General features: G+C 37.7%; 1 pseudogene; it reads right to left on the reverse strand.

Moving 5' to 3' along the window:
- Positions 1–10,220: 10,220 nt before the first annotated feature.
- LOC126614297 (uncharacterized) lies at positions 10,221–17,663 on the reverse strand (annotated as a pseudogene).
- Between the last annotated feature and the right edge of the window lie 766 nt (positions 17,664–18,429).

Here is an 18,429-nt window from a genome sequence, read left to right on the forward strand (position 1 = left end):
AATTAAAAAAAGAAAAGAAAAGAAAAAGCCAAAACCTAGTTCGTCTTCCCCACCCGAGCACACCCCCAACCCAGAATCCCCTTCACGCTCACACTCCTCACCGTCAACGCCTTCCTCATCACACTCACACTCTTCACCACCCTCACCGAAGCTCACAACATCACACGCCGACCCTCCTCCACTCTCCTCGCTCTCTCTCTCAAACCCTAAACCCCCCAAAATCCCCAGATCCAAAATCCTCAGTTCTCGACATTCAACCACTACCTCACCCTCACCCACCTTACCGCCGACATCATGACCGCACCACCATCACCTTCTGCGCCGTCGACAATTGGGGAATGTCGGCCCTTCTCTCCAAGCCTGGTTGAAAAAGCACTGGTGGATTTATTTTTATTTTTTGCAGGTTTCATACAAATAATCTGGGTTATTTTTTAGGGGAGGTGGTGGGGTGGGGTGGGGTGGGGTGGGATGGGGGATTTGGATTGCAGGGAAGGGGTGGGTTTTATTGGATAGGAGGGGCGGTGAAGAGAGCAGAGGAGAGGAAGAAAGGATCGGGGAAGATGATTTCAGGTTTTTTTTTTAATAGGGTAAATGATTATAATATTTTTAATGCATAAATTTTTTTTTTGCAACGTGACATAAATTTGGCAGCCACATCAGCACAAATGTGACAGCCACGTCAGCTTTTAACAAACTAATAGATGAAAAATGTAATGGATGAATTATATTGAAATAAAATAGTACTTGATGTATGAAAGTGAAATGTTTTAAAAATATTGTAAGGAATTGAAATCGACCCCAAACCTGAGAGGGTAAAATATAATTTACACTAAATAAAATGTTAAACATCAACCATACAATTTAATAATTACAAACGCATCAGAATACAAAATAGAAATATTCATTTTTCCTTTTAGTTGTGAGTGATTCACATAGAACTAGTTCACTGTTTCAAAGCATTCTAATCCAATAATATATTGTCATGTATAAATTTTTTTTTCCATGGCAATACGTTATTGGACCAGGACACCATAGTGACAGTAAAATTGTTCTATGTAAGTTACTCTACCAGCTCGTTTGAATGTGCTTTTAAAATGAATAAAAGCGTTTTTGGTTAAAATATTTTTAGAAACAATTCTTAGTAAAAATGTAAGTAAATCTTGAAAAAGCACTTAAAATGCTTCATGTAAGAAGCACATAACTGGTGCTTCTTGTAGAAAACACTTGATTAATTGGAGCCCAAAAACAATTTCTCCAAAAGTATTTTCAGTCATTTTAAAAACATATCCAAACGAATCCCAAGTCTAGTATTATTTTTTGGGCGGGGCAATGCCTAGTGCTTCTTGTCTTCCGCACAAGAAACAGTAAATGTTGCATGACTCTTCATTCAAATAATGTTTGGCCCATTTGGTTCACGTGTTAGAAGTTTGAGAACGGAGTTAAATTTAAAGGTAAAAAGAGCATTTCCAGTGAGGGGCTTTATATAGGATTGGAAAAGTAGTTGATATAGCCCATTTAAGAGCTCTAAGGGATCTTTAAGGCTTTATAAAAGAATCTTTCCTAATGAGAGACTATTCCCTCCGGGCTTTGTATGGGGCTTTATATATTTATTTATGTAATAATTTGATTATGCGATAAATTTTTTTGAGTTAACTTTTCTTAAGTTGATTTTTGGACGTGTTATCTTAATTTTTTTATGAACCTTCCAACCCAAAAAAGATCAAATTCTGACAAAGTTAGATTTCATCTGTTCAAACCCTCACATCGCCCTCTGAAATAATTTGATTTTCACGTATAACAATAATTTACCTAGCACCAATTGGTAAATTAGTATCATACAATTTTGAAAAGAAAAAAAATTTATTTGAAAATTTCACTCAACAATGCTCATGAACGTTAAATCAATTTTGAAATTTTAATTCTTATGGAATATAAAACAATCATTAATTAGCCAAATTCCAAGAAAAATATGTAAAAAAAAAAAAAGGAACTAAAAAAAAAAAAGAATAAAAGGAGAGTATAAGTGTATTCGCAAGTGGGGGGAGAGTAATAGAATTTTGCTCACATTGGTTGCTACTTTTTTTGTGGAACCCACTATTTTTTTAGGGCTAGATTGAGCCCAATTTTATGGTACCTAAGAAAGGAAGTTGTTATCTCAAGTGGTGGATTTAGCCCCATTTTTCGACTCATTGAGGATGAAATTTCTCACTAAGGCTTGAAATGTAGTAGCCTTATAGAGAATAAAGCCCCTATTGGGAATGCTCTAATAAGTTAAAATCATGAAAAATTAAATCTTAATTGTTAAACTGATAAGGTTAACATCTTCAACATACAATCAAATATCTAAGGTATAATATAGGTATCCAATTTCGATGACAGTTGGTTATTTCTAAATCAATATCTAAAGATCATGATAATGTTAATCCAACGATTAACAATTTTTTATTTGGTTGATTTTTTGCAGAGGTCATGGTCCACGAAATAAACGATTTTATCAAGTAACGTTGTAGGATCGTTAAAAAAAGGAGGAGGTAAAACGTGAAGGTACAAAAGGAAGGGTACCTAGCATTCTTGAAAATATTCTTATGTTAGGCAAAAATCTTATATATGGTACTAAATACTAGGGGTGGGTTCGGTACGGTTACCGTACCAAAACCCTTGTACTAATTACTGTACCAAACTTTTGGTTTGGTAAAATCTATTACCATTACCGTACCAAACTTTCGGTATACCGAAGTTCAGTATTGTCAAAAGTTCGGTTGGCATGGTATGACAATGGTAATTGCCATTTTGTTTTGGGACAAAATCTGTTTTTGTTTTTTTAACCCAATTCAAGGGCAAAACTTTTTTTTTTGGTATCTTTATCTCATACATTATAGATTAAATTAATCTATTATTCATCATTCATAATTCACATACATAATAATGCAAATGATGCATCAAGATTCATCATGAAAATTAAGCTTACAATCCAAATAGAAGTTACGAATCAAAACAAATAGAAGTCAACAATTCAAATAGAAATTAAAGTTTCAAACCAAATGAAAATTGGAAGTAAACTTCAAAAAGGAGAATTCATTGATCAATTATTAAGCTTGAGATGTCGAAACTTTTGGAGGAGGCATTGAATTTGTAGAAGATTGAGTTTGTGTCAAGCCTACATTACAAACAAAGAAAACATATTAACTAGTAGCAAGAAGAATTAAAGTTGAAAACCATTTAATAACAAATTTACTAAAAAAATTAAAGCATATATTTCTTGTTTTCTCTTCTTCCATTTCCTTGTAAAATTGAAGCATGTCTTCCGTTGGTTCCTTGTAGAAGTTTACTTCATCTGCCCTAAGCCAACCACTAGTACGCACTAGTGACTCCATTATTTTAGAGGTCAAGGATACCCTAAAAGGGTCCACAACCCTTCTCCCTAGGCTAAATGCATTTTCACTAGCAACAGTAGAAGTGGGGGTTACAAGGATATTTTGGCTATTTGTAAAAGAATTAGGAACTCTTTTGTGTTTGATTTCCACAATTTTAAGAGATCAATCATCAAAGTCACCAACAACAATGCTAATATAAGTAGGGTTTTCTTTTGAAATTATTGGAATATTATAAAAATGTGTTATATAATTATCTATTATATAATTTATAAATTATAAATTATATTGTATTTTCGGTATGGTACGGTAATACCGTGGTAATGATATCCATTACCAATACCGTACCATGAGATGATAATAATGTGATTCAAATTCGCATTTAGTAAGAATCGAAAAAAAAAAAACGGTTAATTTAAATATTTTTACATTTGAACACGTTTCAATAATTTGTTAAATTGTAGGTTTTTTTATATGAAACCTTGTATGGAGTGCCTAAAACAAAACGTATATTACATAGAACTCACTACTTTTCAATCCTTACATGGAAAGACAAAAAACCACAACACACTAAACCCACCCTTATTCGCCTGTCAAATTGTTATTTGACAAATCTAGTAGCTGGAGGCTACTCAAATTGCCTAGAACCTGGTATTATACACGACAAATCCGGAAAACAGCCCCAAAAACATAACTTCACAAGTTCAAAAGACGGTTGATAAATCATGTTGAATAACAGAAATAAACTTGAACTGATATCAGTTGCATTCTGTTGAATAAGTGGCCAAGTGGACAACAAAACAAAACAACTTTCGGCTAATAAACAAACCAAAAGAAAAAAAAGTGAAAGACAAATGATTATGTTTGTTGAAAAGAAAAAAGGAAAGTCATGATGATGTTTGTAAAGTAATCATTATGTCTTTACTTTGGTTTTGTTTATTGGGTGTTTAGAATGGATGAATGTGTGCATACGGAAGTAAGAGAGAGGAAGGAAGTGTGCACCATTTTTCTGTTTTAGTAGCCCATCTTTGAGAGAGCAAAGTGAGCTGCAGAGAGCAGAAAATTGAGAGCAGAAAAGAAGAAGAAGGTGATCTTCTATTTGGTTAGTAATCATTCACCAAAGTAGTTGTTGTTGTAATAGCTTTGAGCTATATGTATAGAGAAGAAATTATTCGTTATATTTCTTTCTCTATTTGTTTATGTAGTGTGTGAGAGTTATTGGGTGTATTGGGTTATTTGGGTTGTGAGATTGCCAACACTTTGTAAACTCCCATTTGGTTGATAGTGGATTCTTGGGTGAGCTCCTACTGCTCCGAGGACGTACTCCAATTACACTGACTGTTGAGGAACCTCGTTAAAATCTTGGTGTCTTTAATATTTTGTTCTTGCATTTTCATTCGATATATTTCCTGTGGGTTAGCTTGAGTTGATTCCATAAGGTTTGGTGCTGTCATAGCACAACAATTGGTATCAGAGCACTAGTTGCTCTTGGGTACTGTCTAGTTGCCAAAGATGTCAGACGGGCAAGATGAGAATCCTTTTGGAAGCAGCTCCGAGTTTGCAAGAACTACGGTGCAAAATGCAAAGTTTGAAGTGGAAAAGTTTGATGACACAAACAACTTCGGGATGTGGCAATGTGAGGTCAAAGATGTGTTGGCTCAACAAGATCTACTTGCCGCTTTGGGAGAGAAGCCGGAAGTTATGTCGAAGCTGGAATGGGAGAAATTAAATTTGTGGGCTTGCTCTTCAATTTGGTTGTGCCTTGCAAAAACTCAAAAGTATTTTGTGATGCGGGAGACATTAGCAAGTGTGTTGTGGCAAAAATTGGAAGACAAGTATATGACGAAGAGTGCAGAGAACCGGCTACACTTGAAGAAAAAGCTCTACCGCTTCCAATACAAAGAAGGTACAAAAATGATTAGACACCTTGATGCTTTTAATAAGTTGATTGCCGACTTGTTAAATTTAGATGAGGATATTAAGGATGAAGATAATGCCTTAATATTGTTGAATTCATTGCTGGACTCTTATGAGCATTTTGTTACTACTATTATGCATGGTAAAGAAACTGTGAAATTTGAAGATGTGTCAAATGCCTTGATGAATTATGAAATGATGCATAGAGATAAAAATCATGATAGTACCTCTAAAGCTTTATTTGTTAGAGGTAGATCATCGGAGAGAAGATCATCTTCTAGTAGGAAAAAATCACAGTCTCGACCTAGAGGAAACTCTAAAGGTAGAAAACCTTTGGAAATGGATGAATGTGCCTTTTGTCATAATAAGGGCCATTGGAAGAAAGATTGTCCTAGGCTGAAAACCAAAGGCAAAGAAAGTTCTGAAGCTAATGTTGCTGAGGTTGAAACATATTTTTCTGATTTTGCTTTAACCACTTCCTCATCATTTGATTGTGCTACTAAGTGGGTGTTGGATACGGGTTGTACTCATCATATGACTCCTCACAAGGATTGGTTTTCAAGCTTGAAAGAGTTTGATGGTGGTGTTGTGTTCATGGGAGATGACAATCCTTGCACAACAAAAGGGATTGGTACAGTTCGTTTGAAGTTGCATGATGACATGGTTAAAGAGTTGACAGGTGTTCGGTATGTACCGAATTTGAAGAAAAATCTTATTTCTTTGGGTACTTTGGAATCCAAAGGCTTCAGGTTTCATTCAGATGGACAGACATTGAAAGTTACTTATGGTGCACTTGTTGTGATGAAAGCTTCTCGATGTGGCCATTTGTATTTATTGCAGGGAAGCACTGTGACAGGTGAAGCATCTGTAGTCTCTGAAAATATGGGCACATCTGATTCAGATACTACTAGACTGTGACATATGAGATTAGGCCATGCCGGTGAGAAAGCTCTACAAGGGCTTGTAAAAAAAGGTCTTCTAAAAGATGCCACGACTTGTAAGCTTGATTTCTGCGAGTATTGTGTCTTGGGGAAGCAAACTAGAGTGAAGTTTGGTACTGTTGTACATCAGACGAATGACATTCTTGATTATGTGCATTCGGATGTTTGGGGTCTTACAAAGACTCCCTCTTTGAGTGGTAGACATTGGTTCGTGACCTTTGTTGATGATTATTCAAGAAGGTCTTGGGTCTACACTATGAAGCACAAGAGTGAGGTGTTAAGCATTTTCTTGGGTTGGAAGAAAATGGTTGAGAACCAGACTGGGAGAAAGATTAAAATTTTGATATTGGATAATGGTGGTGAATACACATCCGATACTTTCTTTAAAGTTTCCTAAGAGGAAGGAATTGTGAGACATTTCAGTGTTCGGGGAACTCCACAACAAAATGGAGTTGCACAAAGATTGAATCGAACCTTGCTTGAAAAGGTTAGATGTATGTTGTCTCAGTCGGGTTTAAGCAAGTCATTTTGGGTAGAGGCAGTTAATTATGCATGTCACATCATCAACCGGTTACCCTCAGCTGCTGTTCAGGGTAAGACACCAATGGAGGTATGGACTGGAAAACCTTCTTCTGATTATGACTATATCCGTATTTTTGGTTCACCTGCTTATTTTCATGTGACTGAAAATAAACTTGATCCTAGAGCCAAAAAGGCTATCTTTCTTGGTTTTAGTAGTGGTGTCAAAGGTTACAGGTTGTGGTGCCCAGAGATGAAAAAACTTGTAATCAGCAGAGATGTGACATTTGATGAAGAAAGTATGAACAAAGTCTCTGAGAAGAATGTGAAAGATGTCCAACATGTGGAGCTTGAGAAAGTTGCCTCTGGTACTTCAAATCCTATTTCTGCTGATGTCGAAGCCACTACAAGTGAAGAAGTTGGAGACCATGAGGATGTTGAAGAAGTTGAACTTGAAGATTCTATTCAAGTTGAAGAGCAAGTTTCACCTCAAGAGTCTATTGTCAAGAACAGAGGAAAAAGACAAATTACCAAGCCAGCTCGGTATAGTGACTATGTTGCTTTTGCTCTTCCTATTATCATTGATGATATTCCATCCAATTTCGAGAAAGCCATTGAGAGTGAGGAGAAGAAGAGGTGGTGCAATGCCATGGGTGATGAGATGAATTCTCTCTTGAAGAACAAGACTTGGGAGTTAGCTAAATTGCCTAAGGGTAAAAAAGCTATTGGTTGCAAATGGGTGTATGCCAAGAAGGAAGATGCTGATGAGAAAAGCAATGTGAGATTCAAAGCAAGATTAGTTGCTAAAGGGTATGCACAAAAGGAGGGCATTGACTACAATGAAATCTTTTCTCCGGTTGTGAAGCACTCCTCAATTCGCATTATGTTAGCTCTTGTTGCACAGTATGATCTTGAGCTTGTGCAACTTGATGTGAAGACGGCTTTCCTACATGGTGATTTGAATGAAGAGATTTATATGTGTCAACCGGATGGGTATATAGTGAAAGGGAAGGAGAACTTGTTTTGCAAATTGAAGAAATCACTATATGGCTTGAAGCAATCTCCAAGGCAATGGTATTTGAGGTTTGATAAATTTATGAGAGGCCAAAATTATTCTAGAAGTCAATATGATCATTGTGTGTACTTCAAGAAGTTGCAAGATGGGTCTTTCATTTATTTGTTGATATATGTTGATGATATGTTGATTGCCTCAAAGAATGTCGAAGAGATTGAGAAATTGAAGAAGCAAATGAAGAATGAGTTTGAGATGAAGGATCTTGGTGAAGCGAAGAAGATCCTTGGCATGGAGATCACTAGAGATAGAGAGAAGGGTTTGGTCAGTTTGAATCAAAGACAATACCTTGAGAAGTTGATTCGGAAGTTTGGAGTTCAAGATTCAACCAAACCGGTTAGTACCCTTTTGGCTCCTCATTTTAAATTGAGTTCTCTACAGTGTCCTAAAACTGATAAAGAGAAGCTGCAAATGAAAAATATACCATATGCAAATTTGGTTGGTAGTTTGATGTATGCAATGGTATGCTCTAGACCGGATATTGCTCATGCAGTTGGCATGGTGAGTTGATATATGCATAATCCAGGTAAAGAGCATTGGCAAGCAGCTAAGTGGATATTGAGATATCTCCATGGTACTCGAGATATTGGTTTATGCTTTGAGAGAGATGACTCTGGTATTGGTCATTTTGCAGTTGGTTATGTTGATTCAGATTATGCAGGTGATCTGGATGGAAGGAAGTCTACTACAAGCTATGTGTTTACTATGGCTAAATGACCAGTTTGTTGGAGGTCCATTTTGCAGTCGTCTGTTGCCTTGTCTACTACAGAGGCTGAATATATGGCAGTTGCTGAAGCTATAAAGGAGGTCATTTGGATACATGGGCTGATTAAAGATTTGGGGGGTTGATTAGAAGCAGGTGGAGGTACATTGTGATAGTCAGAGTGCCATTTATTTGGCTAAGTATCAGGTTCATCATGCGAGGACCAAGCACATAGATGTGCATTATCACTTTGTTCGTGAAATTGTTGGTGAAGGGGAAATCATTCTCCAGAAGATTCCAACTAAAGACAATCCTGCTGATATGTTGACTAAGGTTGTTGGTGTCGCCAAGTTTGTTCATTGCTTGAACTTGGCTCACATTTTGCCTATATAAAGAAGGCATTGAGCAGTAGGAGTTTTGAAGCATTTGGCTCGGCATGAGTTGTTCTCTTGCTAGTGTTTGGGAGTGATGTTGTGTGTTAATTGTGTTGGTTGGCTTATCATGGCGTTTTTTGGAACTTGGTCAAGGTGGAGATTGTTGAATAAGTGGCCAAGTGGCCAAGTGGACAACAAAACAAAACAACTTTCGGCTAATAAACAAACCAAAAGAAAAAAAAGTGAAAGACAAATGATTATGTTTGTTGAAAAGAAAAAAGGAAAGTCATGATGATGTTTGTAAAGTAATCATTATGTCTTTACTTTGGTTTTGTTTATTGGGTGTTTAGAATGGATGAATGTGTGCATATGGAAGTAAGAGAGAGGAAGGAAGTGTGCACCATTTTTCTATTTTAGAAGCCCATCTTTGAGAGAGCAAAGTGAGCTGCAGAGAGCAGAAAATTGAGAGCAGAAAAGAAGAAGAGGGTGCTCTTCTATTTGGTTAGTAATCATTCACCAAAGTAGTTGTTGTTGTAATAGCTTTGAGCTATATGTATAGAGAAGAAATTATTCGTTATATTTCTTTCTCTATTTGTTGATGTGGTGTGTGAGAGCTATTGGGTGTATTGGGTTATTTGGGTTGTGAGATTGCCAACACTTTGTAAACTCCCATTTGGTTGATAGTGGATTCTTGGGTGAGCTCCTACTGCTCCGAGGACGTACTCCAGTTACACTGACTGTTGAGAAACCTCGTTAAAATCTTGGTGTCTTTAATATTTTGTTCTTGCATTTTCATTTGATATATTTCCTGTGGGTTAGCTTGAGTTGGTTCCATAAGGTTTGGTTCTGTCATAGCACAACACATTCAAGATCAGAGGAGTCCTGAATTCGATTTTCACCATCAGAATGTATGGTTAAACATAGCGCGCCCGTCATGATATGTTTTCCGGGCAAGAGCCTTAAAAAAACACTTCACTTCTTTGATAAGCAAACCACATTGTTAGTTTGTTCAGTAAGATTATAACTACATAACCTATTGGCATATGTAGGTTTAAGGATTTGATCAACATTGTCAAGTAGTTGCGAAAAGACTCCAGCAGCAATATCTCCATTTTCCCAGCACCAAAGACATGAAACCCCCAAATCACGATATGAAGAGGTCGATACCATGTTGAACAGAAGATATAAAAATGAAAAGGAATGGTAAATACCGAAAGGAAGAACGATATGTATAGTTTGCCTTTATAACGAGCACACAGATACAAAGACGGAGTCATTCAGCTAACAAGCAAACAGAATATCCAAATTCAGGCAGCAAGGACGTAAATAAAAATCGAGTTGCATATCATGCAAGACATTACAAGGACGAAAAGTATTACTTTATTACAATTTTAGAAACACAGTTACATAAGTAATGAAGGAAAAAAAGACGAATGTGTTCATATCAAAGATATTGAAGCAAAAACACGGTAATAAAAGCCAGGTTTTGGACATACCAAACATAAACAAGCGCTTCTTTTAAAAGCTTTCCCAAAAGTTGCACCCAAATGAATGTGCTTCTAACTCGCTGACCAAACTTTCAAGCCTCGTGCACCTAGAATTAAGCTCCCACAATCGTTTCTCAAATAAAGTGCTACTGCTAGCACATCCGTTGTCTACAGTGCTTACAATATCCTCACCCAACTTCATGGTATTGACAGAACTTTCTTCTGCAACTGGACATGCCAATTTCTGATCTTGACCTGATAATTTCACACTCTCACTACTTTGTCTAATCCCAAAACTTTCATCCTTCTTACTGTATTTCAAAAGTTCCGATATAGTTAGTTTATCTTCATCCACTGGATCCTTCGAAAGCTCTAATATAGTTTGTTCATCTTCATCCATAAGATCGTCAGTTTCTGTTGCACCTTTGGGAGGGAAACCAGGAGTTACGTGTTGAATTATAAGTCTCTAGCTGATTAAGTATTAGAAATAAGATGAGTTTTAATGTGTGTATTCATTTGAGCATATATGCCAAGTGTAAGGTTAAATGATGTAAGGCCATGAGTGCCATGTGGTGTTTGATCCATGTAATTAGGTTGATGAGTGACTAAGATTAAAAGTAGTGTTTAGTGTGGTCCTAAAGCTAAGGCCATCAGTTAAATGTAAAGCAGTGTGAGTGCTCATTTTTCTGAGTAGTACAAAATATTCCTCTGCAATATTTTTGCAGTAGAGAACAAGAAAGAAAAAAAACTATTTTTCGGTTCATCTTCCATCTTTGCTTTTGCTTCTGTTCAGTATTCTAAAAACAAATCCAGCTAAATTAGAGTAACACTAACATGGCCTCAGAGCCTTGTTTCGATTAGATCTGGGCGTGTTTCTGTGAGCTCAAACGTCACCGTCTCTGGACTTGGTGAAGTTTGCCGGAGCTTATCTGTGATCTAAGAACTACGTGTTTCTGGGTTCACACAAGCTCACGATGGCTGGACCTGGGAGTGCTGAAGTGAGGACCCCGATCTTCTCCGGTGAGAACTACGAGTTCTGGAGAATCAAAATGGTTACCATTTTCAAGTCGTATGGACTGTGGAATCTGGTGGAAAAAGGGATTCCGGTTCCTGATTCGAAGAAGAAGGAAGCTAAGACTGATGAACATACAGAGGTTGATGTTGACGATGATGAGAAAATGGCTGCAATCTTCATGAAAGATGCAAAAGCTCTCGGAATCATTCAAAGCGCAGTCTCCGATCAGATTTTCCCTCGAATCGCAAACGCAGACTCAGCAAAAATGGCATGGGATCTGTTATATGGCGAATATCACGGTGGGGATCAGGTAAGATCTGTGAAACTCCAGAATCTTAGACGAGAATTTGAATACACTAGAATGCGTGATGATGAATCTTTGACTGGGTATCTTACTCGTTTAAATGATCTGATTAATCAAATGAAGACGTTTGGTGAAACTATGTCAAATGAGAGATTAGTTCAGAAGGTGTTAATCAGTCTCACTAAGATATATGATCCTATATGCTTAGTGATAGAAAACACTAAATGTTTAGAATCTGTTGAACTGCAAGAGGTATTAGCTATATTGAAGAGTCAAGAGCAGAGGTTTGATTTGCATTCCTCAGATGCAACTGAGAGAGCATTTTCTTCTCTTACTGTTAGTTCAAAAGGGCAGAATCGAAGTTATGCTCAGTCTAGTACCTTTAAACCACAGAGAAATTGGAATCAAAAGGGCAAGAAATGGGAGTCAAAACCAAAGTTTCAGCAAAAATCATACACAAGTGTTGCACAGAATAGTACTTCCTCACAGGGTATGGGTCAAGAGAGTGTAAAACCTCAATGTAAGGTGTGTTCAAAGTTTCATTATGGTGAATGTAGGTATAAGGGGAAATCTAAGTGCTATAACTGTGACAGATTTGGGCACTGGGCAAAAGAATGTACTGTTGGAAAGTCTGTTCAAAAGGCAAACTGTGCCAGTCAAATGGAAGTAACAGGGAACTTGTTTTATGCAAATTGTGCAGTTGCTGAGACTAAGGTTAATGGAGATTGGTACATAGATAGCGGCTGCAGTAATCATATGACAGGAAATGTTGATCTTCTTGTTGATGTGAATACGAATGTTGCAGGGAAGGTTCAAATGCCAACAGGAGGATTAGTTAATGTGGCAGGAATTGGATCACTGGAAATTGAGACTAACAGAGGAAGAAAATACATTCGAGAAGTCATGTACCTACCTGGCTTGAAAGAGAATCTACTTAGTGTAGGACAAATGGATGAGCACGGATACTATCTTGTGTTTGGTGGAGGTATGTGTACTGTCTTTGATGGCCCTTCTCTGGAATGTCAAATTATCAGTGTAAAGATGAGAGGAAACAGATGCTATCCTCTATCTCTAAGTTCTGAAAAGCAACTTGTGTTGAAGCTCAGTTTTGCTAACTGTGCCCGGACTTGGCACAGAAGACTTGGCCACCTAAACTTTGGTGGAATCAAAAAATTGAAGGAGAAAGATATGGTTCATGGATTACCAGATCTAGAAGAGAATGATAGAGTCTGTGAAGGTTGTCAATATGGTAAACAGCACAGAGAAAGTTTCCCTAGTGGTCAAACACAAAGAGCTGGTGTTTCACTCGAATTGATCCATGTTGATCTATGTGGACCAATGAGAAATGAATCCACTGGAGGAAACAAATACTTTATGCTGCTTTTGGATGATGCAACACGAATGATCTGGGTATACTTTCTTAAATATAAATCTGAGGCCTTCTCCTGCTTCAAGAAATTCAAAGCAATGACTGAGTTACAAACTGGTTTAAGGGTGAAATGTCTGAGGAGTGACAGAGGAGGGGAGTTCTTGTCTACTGAGTTCAATCAGTTCTGTGATACAGAAGGCATTCAAAGGCAACTTTCTCTTGCATACACTCCACAGCAAAATGGAGTGGTGGAAAGGAAAAACAGAACCGTGGTTGAAATGGCTAAGTCTATGCTACACGATAAAGGAATGCCCTATTATATGTGGGCAGAAGCTGTGCATACTGCTGTGTACATTCTGAATCGATGTCCTACCAGGTCTCTTGATAACATAACCCCCTTTGAAGCTTACAGTGGAAGGAAACCGGGTATTGCACATTTGAAGATTTTTGGCTCAGTTTGTTATGTTCATATCCCAGCTGAATTAAGGCACAAATTAGAAGCTAAGAGTCTAAAGGGAGTTTTTATTGGCTATGCAAGGTGTGAGAAAGGTTATAGGGTCTTTGATCCATTTTCTAAAAGGGTAATACTGTCAAGAGACGTTGTGTTTGATGAAGATTCAAGTTGGAATTGGCAGGAAAGCACAGAGAAACATGTGTCTATGTTCAATTATGAAGGGCAGTCTGGTGAGTCACCAAGCAGTGCATTCACAGAGGTTGAGACCCCAGCCTCTAATACTTTGCCATCTAGAAGTTTGACAGAAATAACAAGTGATACTGATAATGCACCGGTTACTCCTCAAGTCCAATCTACTGAATCCTCTAGTAGATCTTGTGAAAGTACAAGAGATTCACAAGTGATTGATCATACTCCATTAAAATGGAGAAGGCTGGATGATGTACTTGCTAAATGTAATCTGTGCATTATGGAACCAGAGAGATATGAAGATGCAAGTAAGGATGAATCTTGGATGAATGCTATGAAGGATGAGCTTTCAATGATTGAAAAAAATGCAACCTGGGAGTTAGTGGACAGGCCAAGTAACAAGCCTATAATTGGAGTAAAATGGGTGTTTAAAACCAAGCTCAACTTGGATGGAACTGTGCAAAAGAACAAGGCAAGGCTTGTTGCAAAGGGATATGCCCAGAAACCAGGAATAGATTACAACGAGACCTTTGCTCCTGTTGCCCGTTTAGATACAATCAGAACTCTTATAGCATTGGCTGCACAAAAGTGTTGGAAACTCTATCAACTTGATGTCAAATTGGCTTTTCTGAATGGTGTTCTAGAGGAGGAGGTTTATGTGGAGCAGCCTGATGGTTTTGTAGCTAAAGGGGAGGAAGACAGGGTATACAAACTTCACAAAGCCTTGTATGGTCTAAAACAGGCACCACGGGCCTGGTATGGAGAAATAGATACCTATTTCTCACAATGTGGTTTCACAAGAAGCTTAAGTGAACCAACACTGTACATCAAGACAGAAGAGGAAGGCATTTTGATTGTGTCGATCTATGTGGATGACATAATCTATACTGGGAGCAACAAACAAATGCTTGAAGAATTCAAGGAAGACATGAAACGAAAGTATGAGATGACTGATTTGGGCCTTCTACATCATTTTCTTGGAATGGGAATAATTCAGACCACTTCAAGCATTTTCATCCACCAAAAGAAATATGCAAGCTCTTTGTTAGACAAATTTGGTCTAAAAGAGTGCAAACCTGTGCTTACTCCATTAGTTGCAACTGAGAAGTTAACCACGAATGATGGAAGTGGTGCTGCAAGTGAAGAGTTATACAGAAGTTTTGTGGGAAGTCTCTTATATCTCACTGCAACCAGGCCTGATATTATGTATGCATCCAGTCTGTTAGCCAGATTTATGCACTGCCCTACCAGTAAGCATGTTGGAACTGCTAAAAGAGTGCTAAGATACATTAAGGGTACACTTGATTATGGTCTGGAATATGTGAAGGGTAAGAACTCAATGTTAATTGGGTTCTGTGACAGTGACTGGAGTGGATCAATTGAGGACAGTAAAAGTACTTCTGGTTATGCTTTCTCCTTTGGCAGTGGAGTATTCTCTTGGGCATCTGTGAAGCAAAATTGCGTTGCTCTTTCCACTGCAGAAGCAGAGTACATCAGTGCTTCAGAAGCAACTACTCAAGCCATTTGGTTGAGATTTGTGCTTGAAGACTTTGGTGAATTTCAAACCGAAGCCACTCCAGTGCACTGTGACAACACCTCAGCAATTGCAATCACCAAGAATTCTGTGTTTCATCAAAAGACCAAACACATTAACAGAAGATACCATTTCATCAAGGATGCACTGAAGGATGGTATCATTGATCTGGTGTACTGTCCAACTAATGAACAACTTGCTGATATCTTCACAAAACCTCTGCCTAAAGATCGGTTTAATTATCTCAGGAACATGCTAGGAGTGAAATCAGCTCAAGACTTAAAGGGGAGTGTTGAATTATAAGTCTCTAGCTGATTAAGTATTAGAAATAAGATGAGTTTTAATGTGTGTATTCATTTGAGCATATATGCCAAGTGTAAGGTTAAATGATGTAAGGCCATGAGTGCCATGTGGTGTTTGATCCATGTAATTAGGTTGATGAGTGACTAAGATTAAAAGTAGTGTTTAGTGTGGTCCTAAAGCTAAGGCCATCAGTTAAATGTAAAGCAGTGTGAGTGCTCATTTTTCTGAGTAGTACAAAATATTCCTCTGCAATATTTTTGCAGTAGAGAACAAGAAAGAAAAAAAACTATTTTTCGGTTCATCTTCCATCTTTGCTTTTGCTTCTGTTCAGTATTCTAAAAACAAATCCAGCTAAATTAGAGTAACACTAACATTACGGAGGGGTAGTTAGCCCTCAATAGAAACCATTGCTTACTCTTTGTTCTCTTCGATCTTTTTTTCTGTGGCACAGCTGCTTCACATGCATCCTTGGGACCTGCCACGGATTGCTTCCACCACTTCAAGTACCTTGTGCTAACATCTGCTTCCGAAAGCCTAGATGGAAGATACAATTTTACGTTCTTTATTTTCTTGATGTAATGCTTCCAGGCTCTATAGGGATCTTGATTAAATTGAGTAATAGAACAAGGAAGGTCTTGATCGTAACCAAATTGTAGAGATACCCGATGCGGAAGATAATTCTCTGTAGTACCACCAAATACAACTAGCTCACAGACGCTCAAGCATCTAACAAATGACAGTAACTCATCATCCAAATCAGGACCAACCAAAACCCACTTTTCCTCTTGTGGATAGTATTTGGGTAAACACCAGTTCTCAACGACATCCAATGCATAAGGGCGCCACAAGAAGTCTTCTCCGGCGGAGTCTAAAACCTTTCTCAAGTTTCCAACTTCCAGACCATCTACTTCATCCCATCTTGCCATTCTTGGCTCACCATATTTAAGAGGATTGGGGTTTTCTGGCCTAAGGTCCGAGAATCGTTCCCATGCCCATACCTGCACTAACTGCAACGGTGACTTGAGGGTTTGGTCTAAAACAGCATCACTACTTCTATCTAATCTGTTCGATTCGACAATTGCCTTCTTCAACACACCCAAATCTCTATAAATGCTGGCAAGAACAGCCGGTGCAAGCGCAATTCGGGTCCCCCTAGCTAAATGAATTGCTATAGAGAAAACAGTGTTATGTATCCGATATGGAGGATTTAGAAAAACATACCTGCACAACCAAAACACGAGAAACGCTTCGTGCTCGATTTCACTCCCACTGTTCATGAACTTGTTCTGCCATATCTGTGTGGTAACCTGTCCATTATTCCAGTAAATTTCTTTTCTCCCTTCAACTAATTTCTTGTTGATTTCCCTGACTTCTGTGGTTTTCAAAGGGCTGAAAACAGAGTCCCCTAAAACCGAGTAACCGCCTAGAACCATAGCATCCTCCAATGTGATTGTTGCTTCACCCCACGGAAAAATGAACGTATTCGTCTCAGAACACCATTTCTCACCAAACCCGAAAACCAAACCCTTCTGTCTTCGTATTTGGTACGTCGAATTGAGGACTGCTTCATAAATACCAGCCTTCTTCCACGTAGATTGGTGCACATATGCCATACGATGCACCCAAGTTTTCCAACTATTTCTCTCTAGTTGCGGCCATCCCGGGAAATTGACCTTCAAAGGCCATGTATCTGGCTCAAAACGGGATGGGAGGGAGGAGATTAAAGCTTGGAGCTTGAAATGGAGTTCATCAATGGAGGAATTTTGCGAAGTGGGTTTTAAAAAGTAGGATTTTTTGAGAAATGGGTTGCCACCAGGTGGTGAAACCATCAACTCTTCTCTCTCTTCCACCATTGATTCTTCTGGGATCTCCATCACCAAAGCTTCCAAGCTAAGAAGAAGAAAATACGTGTTTTTGTTTTCCTTTCCCGATAAAGTTTTGGACTTTTGGTGGGTTAGGAAGAACTGCGATTGGGTTCTGTGGCTTTTGAGAAATGGGGTTTGGAAATGTTTCGATTAAGATAGCATTCAAAGTCGGTTTGAAGAAAAGGGGACTGATTTCCATAGAAGGAATAAAACAGAGTTTGTGTGAGTAAGAAACTGCCTAAATCTTGGTGGTCCGAAACAATGAACTTTGACTGCTCTGTTCTTCTACATTAATGGAGAGATTTTTCAATGTGACCGTCATATAAAGTGGTGCATCACGTGTCTTTATATAAATGATGATATATGTGTGTTAAAAAGTTAATAACTTAAAAATTAAAATTTTCCACCATTTATATAAAAACAAGTGATGTATCATCCGTGTTCCGTCACAACTAAAAATTTCTCACATTAATGGTCAATTAGAAGGCGAACGTCCAATCGTAATAGTCCACGTACAACGTTTAGGGCAGTTCTGCCTTCTGCACCAAAGAAAATAGGGGTTTCAAATATGCTGGGTTTACCACTTACAGGTAAGGTTCTAAGACCCACTCCACCTTAGGCTAACACCTATAATTCCCCATCAGTGGGACCCCACCCATATGAGCATGTTTTTCAGAATTTATTGAATTGAACGGTTGAAATCGAATATAATCAAATATAACGGTAAAAAAAAAAATTTAACGACCCAAATTTAAATTCAATGATTAAAATAATTAAAAAAAATTATTTAACTTAAAATTCACCCAAATTGAGTGATTTTTCAATATTTATCGAAATTTAAATATTTTTAGGTTAAAATGTTCATAAAATTAAATTATGATAGTGTACATAATTTTTTGTTAAAAAATTACTTTAAAAGAAAAAATTAGCCTAAATTTATTCTTTAATAATCTTGGGCTAAAAAATTTAGGCCAAAAGGGTTGGAGCAGAAAAGTTGTTTATGGGCTAAAAC

This window comes from Malus sylvestris, chromosome 3 (assembly GCF_916048215.2).
Source record: "Malus sylvestris chromosome 3, drMalSylv7.2, whole genome shotgun sequence".
Lineage (NCBI taxonomy): Eukaryota > Viridiplantae > Streptophyta > Magnoliopsida > Rosales > Rosaceae > Malus > Malus sylvestris.